This window comes from Dipodomys spectabilis, unplaced genomic scaffold (assembly GCF_019054845.1).
Source record: "Dipodomys spectabilis isolate Male_0828 unplaced genomic scaffold, ASM1905484v1 ptg000039l, whole genome shotgun sequence".
Classification (NCBI taxonomy): Eukaryota; Metazoa; Chordata; class Mammalia; order Rodentia; family Heteromyidae; genus Dipodomys; species Dipodomys spectabilis.
In genome coordinates this window covers 10,259,971-10,269,358 of record NW_024870716.1, presented here as the reverse complement: position 1 = coordinate 10,269,358, position 9,388 = coordinate 10,259,971, and the positions used below count along the sequence as shown (strand labels likewise).

At 38.9% G+C, this 9,388-nt stretch overlaps 1 pseudogene; it reads left to right on the top strand.

Annotated features, from left to right (window-relative positions):
• Window positions 1–996: 996 nt before the first annotated feature.
• On the top strand, window positions 997–1,412 carry LOC122106314 (annotated as a pseudogene).
• Window positions 1,413–9,388: the final 7,976 nt, after the last annotated feature.

The window sequence follows — 9,388 nt, the reverse complement described above, 5'->3', positions numbered from 1 at the left end:
TATGCCACTGAGATCTGAAGATATTGTGAAATGTAGAATAGTCTAGATCACTTGAGATGATGCTGTTTTTACTATACATAATATTTCATTCATGATTTGGTCCCTTAAAGGATATTTAATAGCATATATATGCTTATATTTATGCTTCAACATACTAATATATAATAGTGGCATGTATGTTCTATATGTTTTATATATTATATATTATAGCATACACATATACCTGTATATATACATGTATGTTGCTATTAATATTAGATATGCACATGCATATACACATGCATTTACATATATGTATTGCATACATATATACATGTGTTTATGTTTACACATATACACATATGTATATAGTTAATATTTAATATCACACATACATGTATATATACATACATAGGATTTTTAAACTTAGAAGTCCCTGACTGTATTTTCTGTGATTCTTTCCCAAGTTCAGTCATGTTTATGACATAGGCTATCTTACATCACACAGTATTGTTTTTCATTCCTTATGAGGACCATTTAGGAAAAGCTCCCATGTGTTAAGACTGGTTTTAAAGCATATCCTACTTCAGCTATTATGGAAAAGTCATTCTGAGAATTCAGTTACATTTAAAATATTATCTTAAGCTTTGGGCTCTTTTGCTCACAGAAACGTAGATTGATTAAATAAATATGAGCAGGAGATAACTTGTTATAAAGGATATTTACCGAAATCAGTGACAGTCAGTATTTGTCCCATACCTAAGCATTGTCAAGAATTATTAAGGAAAAGTAGAAAAGAAACCAATATATCTTTCAATGTGGGTAAGTTTCTTCTCAGTTCTCAGTTCAAGTGTTTGGTCTGTTCTTTTCAGTGATTCCGTCAGACATGGAATTTACATCCTGCTTCTTAATCACAGGCTGCTTTGTTCCTAGATTCATTTTTGAGTTGTGACAAGAGCGCCACGGCGGGTGAAGGTGGCCTTGGTGGGGAGTTTCGGCACACGTGTTCACACCGGGATGGATTCATCCTCATCTTCTGCGGGAAGTCTGGGCGCAGTGGACCCACAGTTACAGCATTTCATTGAGGTGGAGACGCAGAAGCAGTGCTTCCAGCAGCTGGTGCACCATATGACTGAACTTTGTTGGGAGAAGTGAATGGACAAGCCTGGGCCAAAGTTGGACAGTCGAGCTGAGGCCTGTTTGGTGAACTACATTGAGCGTTTCATTGATACGAGCCAATTCATCTTGAATCGACTGGAACAGACCCAGAAATCCAAGCCAGTCTTCTCAGAAAGCCTTTCTGACTGATCTCAGCATTACCTCTTTGGAAAAGGAAGGTAGTCCAAGAAATGAAGAGCTATTGAGGGAATGATTGAAGAAATGGCTATGGAGGATTGATACCCACCTTTTCTCACTCTTGGGACATCTTGTCATTTAACAATGAACAAAGACTAATGTTTTGTGGGGCTGGAGCTTGAGGGTCATGTGTATTTGGTTGTGTTTTTAATGCTAATCATGTGAAATTGACAAATGGAAAACTATTAGATGAAGATTACTGCTATGTAGAGCTGTGCTTTTCTTAAGGTCTCCTTAACTGTTTTCTATAATTTTGATAGTGGAAATGCTTTCTGTAATTTGATAGTAGGACCACATCTCTTTTGTGTGAAATAATTTCAGATTTGAGGAAGATCTTTGTGCAAGAAAAGGCAGCCATGGGAGAAGAATAACTTGGCACTTAACTGTGGGCCTCTTTATCTACTGTTTGAACATCAGTGCCAGAAAAATGATAGAGTGTTTATATAGTACAATTAATCTTTCTAGATTAACTTTCTTCCTTACACTATGATTTACTTAAATATCTATATTGAAATAAATACCTATATTGAAATATGGTTTCAAAGAAGAATTGGCAGCTTGAGAATCTGGAACCTTTAGTTATAAAGGAATCTAGTCAGTGAACTTAATTCTCATTACTAGACTGCCACAGGAAGAAAGTATCTTACCCCATATATCAGGATATGAAAAACTTTTAAATGTGCCTAAAGAAATTATGAAACTTTAGGCTAGTCAGAAACTAATAGCAATTTCAGGTAGGGGTGCCTGCCTGATGTTAATCATTAGTGATTCAATTTAGTTCATTCTTTGATCAGTGAAATAAAAGCTTCTACAAGACTCAAAAAAAAAAAAAAAGTGCAACAACGGACACTTGTTTGAAAACTCCTGTTGTTTTACTTTTATACAGAGTTCTACCCTGTGTGGAGCTGCTACCTTCTAGTTTTGTTTTACCCCATAAAAGGGATGAGGTGGTACCCTACAACCTCTTTTTTTTTTTTTTTTGGGTCCGGTCGTGGGGCCTGAACTCTGGGCCTGGGCGCTGTCCCTCAGCTCTTCAGCTCAAGGCTAGCGCTCTACCACTTAAGCCATAGCGCCACTTCCAGCCTTTTTCTTTTTGATTATGTGGTACTGGGGAATCGAACCCAGGGCCTCAGGCATGCAAGGCAAACGCTCTACCACTGAGCCACCTTCCCAGCCCTACAACCTCTTTTATAAGGGCACAAATCCCATTTGTGGAGGTTATACCCTCATGACTTAAGCATTCAACTGGGCCAGTATAGGTATATCTGGACATTCATATGAACCCTAAGATATGTATTCAAATGTTTTTTTTCTTTCATGCCATTATTTCTGACACATTTATAAGATAATTTCTTTGTTGCTTTGTATGTCCCTCCCCCACAGTATAACCCGTGCTTTCACTGTATTTGATGTCGGTATAATTTGTGGAGGGGAAGGGGAAAAACAAGTCGTTTAAATAGGGATACAGGTGGACCCATTGCAACAATGAGAAGTACAAGTCGTTATGTCGAAAACGAACTTTACAACTTTGGTGGGGGGGGGGGGGCGGGGAGGATGGGGGGGAGAGTATGGGAAGGGATGGGAAAGGGAAACAAAGGAGGAGGCTACAATGCTTGATAAGAAATGTACTCATTATCTTGCCCATGTAGTTGTAACCCCTCTGTACAGTATTTTCACAATAAAAAAATAAAAATTAAAATCAATCAATCAATAAATAAAAATAATAAAAAAAGAATTTCAGATCGCTTTATTTTTACTGTATTTACTTAAAAATATTTTTAGTTTTTTCTCTGGTTTTATGTGTTTATAGTACTGTCAATATTGTGCATTTCACCTTAAAAGAATGGGGGTCTAGCCCTTGGCATTCCGTCATGGCCAGAGTGAGAAAGATGCAATCTTCTCACCTGCTTACATTTAGTAGCAGCTGGAACTCCCAGACATTGGGTGTGAGTCTAAAATTTCAGTTGCAACTACACAAAACAACAGTACCATATATATACATATATGTGTGTATATATATATATATGAAAAAGAAATATACCAGCACACCAATAATGAATGAAAAAGAAAATTTTGTGTGGAACAGTACTAAAATTTGAAGTCAACGCCTAGACACAGTCCTTTAGCTTTTTCCCTCAAGGTTAGCACTCTACAACTTGAACCACACGTCCATTTCAGGCTTTTTGGTAGTTAACTGGAAATATGAATCTTATGGACTTTCCTGTCTGGGCAGGCTTCTAGCTGTGGTCTTTGGATCTCAGCCTCCTGAGTAGCTGAGAGTGCAGGTGTGAGTCACCAGAGGCCCAGATAACAGTAAAGCTGAATGAACACGTGTTGAGTTGAGCAAAGAGTAAGAACGACAAAAACCTCCAGAGAGGGTGTGATGTAAGAACGCTGAATATTTGGAGGCAAAAGTTAGCACAGAGCTATGAAGAAGAGAATGAGCTGTGAAGTACATGACCTAGCCCTAAGTGTAAGCCAGCTACTGACAGTGAATATGTGTGTGTAGATACATAGTATGGTTTATTTGAATATATGCACATATATGTATATATATGTACATATATATACCTACACACACATATATATATGGGTTTGCAAAAGAAGCACCTACACATGTGTATCTATATATTGTATATACATATATATACATACATGCATACATGTATAATATTACATTATATATATATTAGCAAAAGAAGTACAAATCCTAGCAGAAACACGGACTGCGAAAGAAAGGGACCCAAATTCCCTTTGAGCCAAGTTTTTGGTCCACAGATGTGTTTAGTTTTTTACGTGTTTCAAAATTATGGTTGCGCCCACATTTAAAACCTGGCAGAGTTCATATCATAGATTTGCACTCACCGGGGGAAAACTAGAAGTCTGGCAGCCATAGGCCTGATGCTGTCCCTGCCAGCAACCAGGTGCAGCTGGGAACAGCCGTCTCGGTGAGCCACAGGGTGCTGTGGGCTCCAGGGCAGCACTTACAGCCCTCGGTCTCAGCCAGGCCTTCTGCACTTCTCATTGCTTTTGTTATTTTCTTTGCTACTCTCATTCAATTTGTCATTCTGGATCAGACGCTGGTTTACTGAAAGTACAGGACCACTGCCTTCTCTGAAACAGAGGTTGAAAGTTGGCTGTTTATGAAGACTCCGCAGACAGAGAGGAACAAAGACAGCTGGACTGAGGGGCAGACCTTGTTTTCTTAGGCTAAACACTACTTACCCTGTGTGAAAAGCCTCAAGTTATCACAGCTAAACTGAAATTGGTATGTTGTGCTTTCAATTAATTATAATGTTTAACTTAACTCTGAAGAAAATTCAGTTACTAGTTTATATAAAGTGCGTGATTAAATTGTTCCCAAGCAACTTATCTTTTCCTCATATGACTCAGTTAAGAAGCATTCCGAAATAAAAAGAAGATGAAGAAGCAATCTGGAGACTTCCAGATAAAAATGGCAAATTGTTTCTTTCCTCCTCCCTTCTGAAACCAATTTTCTACTACAAAACAAGAAAAAAGAAAAGATGATCTACATATGCAACTGAATTCTCAATGAACTTAGGTAATAACTACAATATCAAAAATAAAAATGTGCCGGGCGCCAGTGGCTCACACCTGTAATCCTAGCTACTCAGGAGGCTGAGATCTGAGGATCGCGGTTCAAAGCCAGCCCGGGCAGGAGAGACCGTGAGACTCCTATCTCCAATAAACCACCAGAAAACCGGAAGTGGCGCTGTAGCTCAAGTGGTAGAGCGCTCGCCTTGAGCTGAAGAGCTGAGGGCCAGCACCCAGGCCCAGAGTTCAAGCCCCACGACCAACAAAAATAAAAATAAAATAAAAATAAAAATGTAAGCTGAGCACTGGTGGCACATCTGTGTAATCCTAGCTACTTAGTAGACTGAATAATGAGTTTCACAGTTCAAAGACAACCAGACAGAAAAGTCCAAGAGACTTGAATCTCCAATTAACCACTCAAAAGCCAAAAGTGGAGCTATGGCTCAAGTGTTGAGCAGAAAAACCAATTGAGAGAACAAAGCCCCGAGTTCGTGTCCAATACTAGCACACTCATACACAGTCTAGATAGACAATTGTGAGGATTTGAAAGGATCAAAGTCCAACACAGATGAAGCTGCATTCAGGACTCTCCTATGGCTGGCAAGGAGAGGAAAAGATTGGGGGAGATCTCACTGGATCCCTTTGCAGAAAGCTCTGTCTCTTCCAGTTCCAGTCTTGTAAAGGAAGACAGCACATCTCACAGAAGACCCTGAAAAGCAAAAATCTTTATTGTAACCCAGAAACCTCCTTGTCATTGTAAGTAAAGCAATGACCACACAACAGTGCAACATCAAATAGGTGAAATGGGATGTAACCATTGAACCCAATATGGCAACTGCCATGTTGAGCTTTTACCCTACACTTTCTCTTGTCTCAAAAAGTCCACACACATTATTTTTTGATAGGAAAGAAATAAAGGACAAGAATAGCTGTAGCTTCTCATAGAAAGGCCACCTACTGATGAAATCCTACTGACAAATAAATGAATGGAGAAGTTGTGATGAAAGGCTGGGGTGAACACAGTTGGTTGAAATCTAAACCGAAGGAGAAATGATTGGAAAAATAACGGAGATTGAGTATCTGCAACTCTTGCTACTGTAGAGCTGACAAGAAAAGTAATACAATCCTCTGAGATGCAGAAGATGTGAGAAGTAGGTGAATGGCATTTTCCTTATCCAATCCATACAAATAAAAAAAGTACACTATTTGGATAGCCAATTATTTCCAAAAGAAAAGAAACACAAAATAACACAAAGTACTATAAACCACGTGGCAAAAGAAAAGTGCCCAAAAAAGAATATTACAAGTAAAAATATAAAATACATTTTCACATTCACCAACAAATCAAAGACAAGGCTAAGTATATCTGCCTGATTAATGTGGTCAAGTGTGGGTGTACATGTCAACAATCTCAGCTATTCAGGAAGCAGAGATCAGTAAGATCACACAGCCGGAAGCCAGTCTAAGCAAAAAGTGAGCCAGAATCCATCTTAATAAATAAGTTGGGAATGATGGCATGTGTGTGTAATTCCAGCCACCTAGGAGACTGCAAAAAGGTAAATTATAGTCAAAGGCAGATCGTGAGCAAAAGCGAAAGATTCTATCCAAAAGGACAGGGCAGAAAATGGTTGGAAAGAGGTATCAGACTGCAGAGCACCTATCTGGTGAGTGCAAGGTCCTGAGTTAAAACCTTAGTGGTGCTGGGTACTGGTGGTTTATGACTGTAATCCAACCTATCCAGGAAGTTGAGATCTGAGGATTGCAGTTCAAAGACAGCCTAGGCAGGAATGTCTGTGAGACGCTGTTCTCCAATGAACCATCAAAAGCCAACGAAGCAGTGTGGTATAGTGCTACCCTTAAACAAAAAACTGAGACAGTACCCAGCCCTGAGTTTTGCACCCCCCCCCCTCTCACACACACACACAACCTTAGTAGTACCAAAACAGAGATACCATATGTATCATTTAAATAAACAGTCTGTTGAATAAAATACATTCTAATTGGAATTAAACAGAACAAAACTGGAAAAAATGCATGAACAATATGTATGTATAAAGCAACTGATTGTGGTAGAAAACACTGGATACCTTCTAATTTCATTTCATTTAACCGTATTTTCTAATTTTTGCTATAGAGATCTTTCACGTCCTTGGTTAAATGTATTCCCAGGCATTTTTGGGGGCGAGGGGGGTTACATAGAGAAATGCTATTTAAATTTCTTTTTCAGTGAAGCCAAGTGCTGGTGACTCACACCTGTAATCCTAACTATTCAGGAGGCTGAGATCTGAGGATCATAGTTCAAAGCCAGCCCAGGCAGAAAAGTTCAAGAGACTCTTGTCTTTAATTAACTACCAAAAATCCAGAAGTAGAGCTGTGGCTCAAGTGGTAAAGCACCAACCTTGAGGTGAAAATCTAAAGAATGGGGCCCTGGCCCTGAGTTCAAGCCCCAGTACTGGTCAAAAAAAGAAAATTCTTTTGCATTTAGTGTTGGTATATTTCTTTTGCATTCATTGGTACATGAAAATGCTACTGTTGGTTTGTATAGCGGCAACTGATATTTCAGACCCCACATCTAAACCCCAAAAGTTCCTCCTGTCAGGTACAGCTACTCACCCCCATAATCTGAATACAGAGACAAGGTAAAGGGCTGAGAAGGGAGATTTATTACATAGCTAAAGACTTAAAATTATACCAGTCTTAACTGGGTGCTGGTGGCTCACACCCATAACTTTAGCTATTCCAAAGGCTGTGATCTGAGGATCATGGGTTCAGAGCCAGCCTGGGTGGGGAAATCCATGATACTCTTATCTCCAACAAAAAGCTAGAAGTATAGCTGTGTCTCAAGCTCAGAGATTAAGCCCGAAGAAAAGCACAAAAACAAACAAAAGAACATTTTTTAAAACTATACTTGTAAGTGATTTTACAGAATTCAGCAGTGAAGCCATTTGGTCCTGATTGTTGTTGTTGTTGAGAAATTTCTTATTACTGATTTAATTTTGTAGATTATTTTAGGTGTGTTCAAGAATTCTGTCTCTTCATGTTTTAATTTTGGTAGATTATATGTGTCCAGAAATGAATTTATTTCTTTGAGGTTTTCCAGTTTGTTGGCAGATTAGTTATGCAAGAGACAACTTAAAGGATGCTTTTTGCTGGGTCTGTGAATTAACTCACTTGGTTGGTGGGCCCTCTGATCTGAGCTATTCTCTGCTGTATTCCCTCTGTGCTCACCTTGAACTTCTAGATAGGCCTTGATTAACAGATAAGCATCTTGTGTGAAAGGCAAACTGCCTCTCAAACATGCTCTGCCTTCTATCACCTTGAAGGAAAAGAAAAACCCCAGAGATCATCTGTCAGGCAACTTATTCCTTCTTTGTCTTATTCCAATGGTAAAATGATAGTAATTCTTCTAAAAAACCTCTAAGGACAAAGATGGAGCTGTAGGCCCCCAGGCCATACCTGTGGCTGGAGTCTGTGCTTTAACTTTTCACTCTTTTCTCCCTCCCAGGCCCCAAGTCTCTCCATTTAACCTGAAACCAATATCTGTCCCCTAATGATGGCTGAAGATCGACTTAGATTTCATTAATTTAATCTCTTGTATTTATTATTTATTTTCTTCTACTGACTTTGAGTGCCCATATGTTCTTTTTGCCTTGAGTTACACAAGGTTAGGTTGTTTATATAAAAGATTTTTGTTTCTATCAGTCCTGGGGCTTGAACTCAGGATCTGGACACTGTCCTTGAGCTTTTTTGCTCAAGGCTAGTGCTCTACTACTTTGAGCCACAGTGCAACTTCTGGCTCCTGGTGGTTAATTGAAGATAAAAGTCTCACCGACTTTCCTACCAGGTCTGGCTTTGAACTCTTATCCTCAGATTTCAGCCTCTTGATAGTTAGGATTATAAGCATGAGCCACCGACATCTGACACAAGATTCATTTTGAATTAGATTTTGTTCATGATGCAGGATAGGAAGCTAGGCTCAGTTTCTTTGTCTTTTTTTCTGTTTGGTCTGAGACTGGGCCTCAAACCCCATTACCTGACTCTTTCGCTCATTGGCTAGTGCTCTACCAATGGAGCCACACCTCCAACTCCTAGATTCCGTTTTGTGCACATCAATATTAACCAGCTCAAGCACTGTGAATTGGAAGATAATAATTTCAGAAATTTGAACTTTTTCTGAATATATATAAATATATAAAATTATATATAAATATAAAATATATAATATAAAATTAAAAGCCAACAAATTAGCCAGGTGCCAGTTGCTCATATCTGTTCACCCTGGCTACACAGGAGGCTGCAAGATGAGGACTACAGTTCAAAGCTAACATGAGAAGAAAAGTCTGGGAAATTCTTACCTCTAACACACCAGAAGGGGAGCTGTGGCTCAAGTGGAAAAGCACCAACTTTGAGCAAAACAAAAACAAAAACAAAATAAAGTGAGGTGTTAGGCCCTAAGTTCAAGCTCCAATACTGGTACAAATAAATAAATAAATAGAAA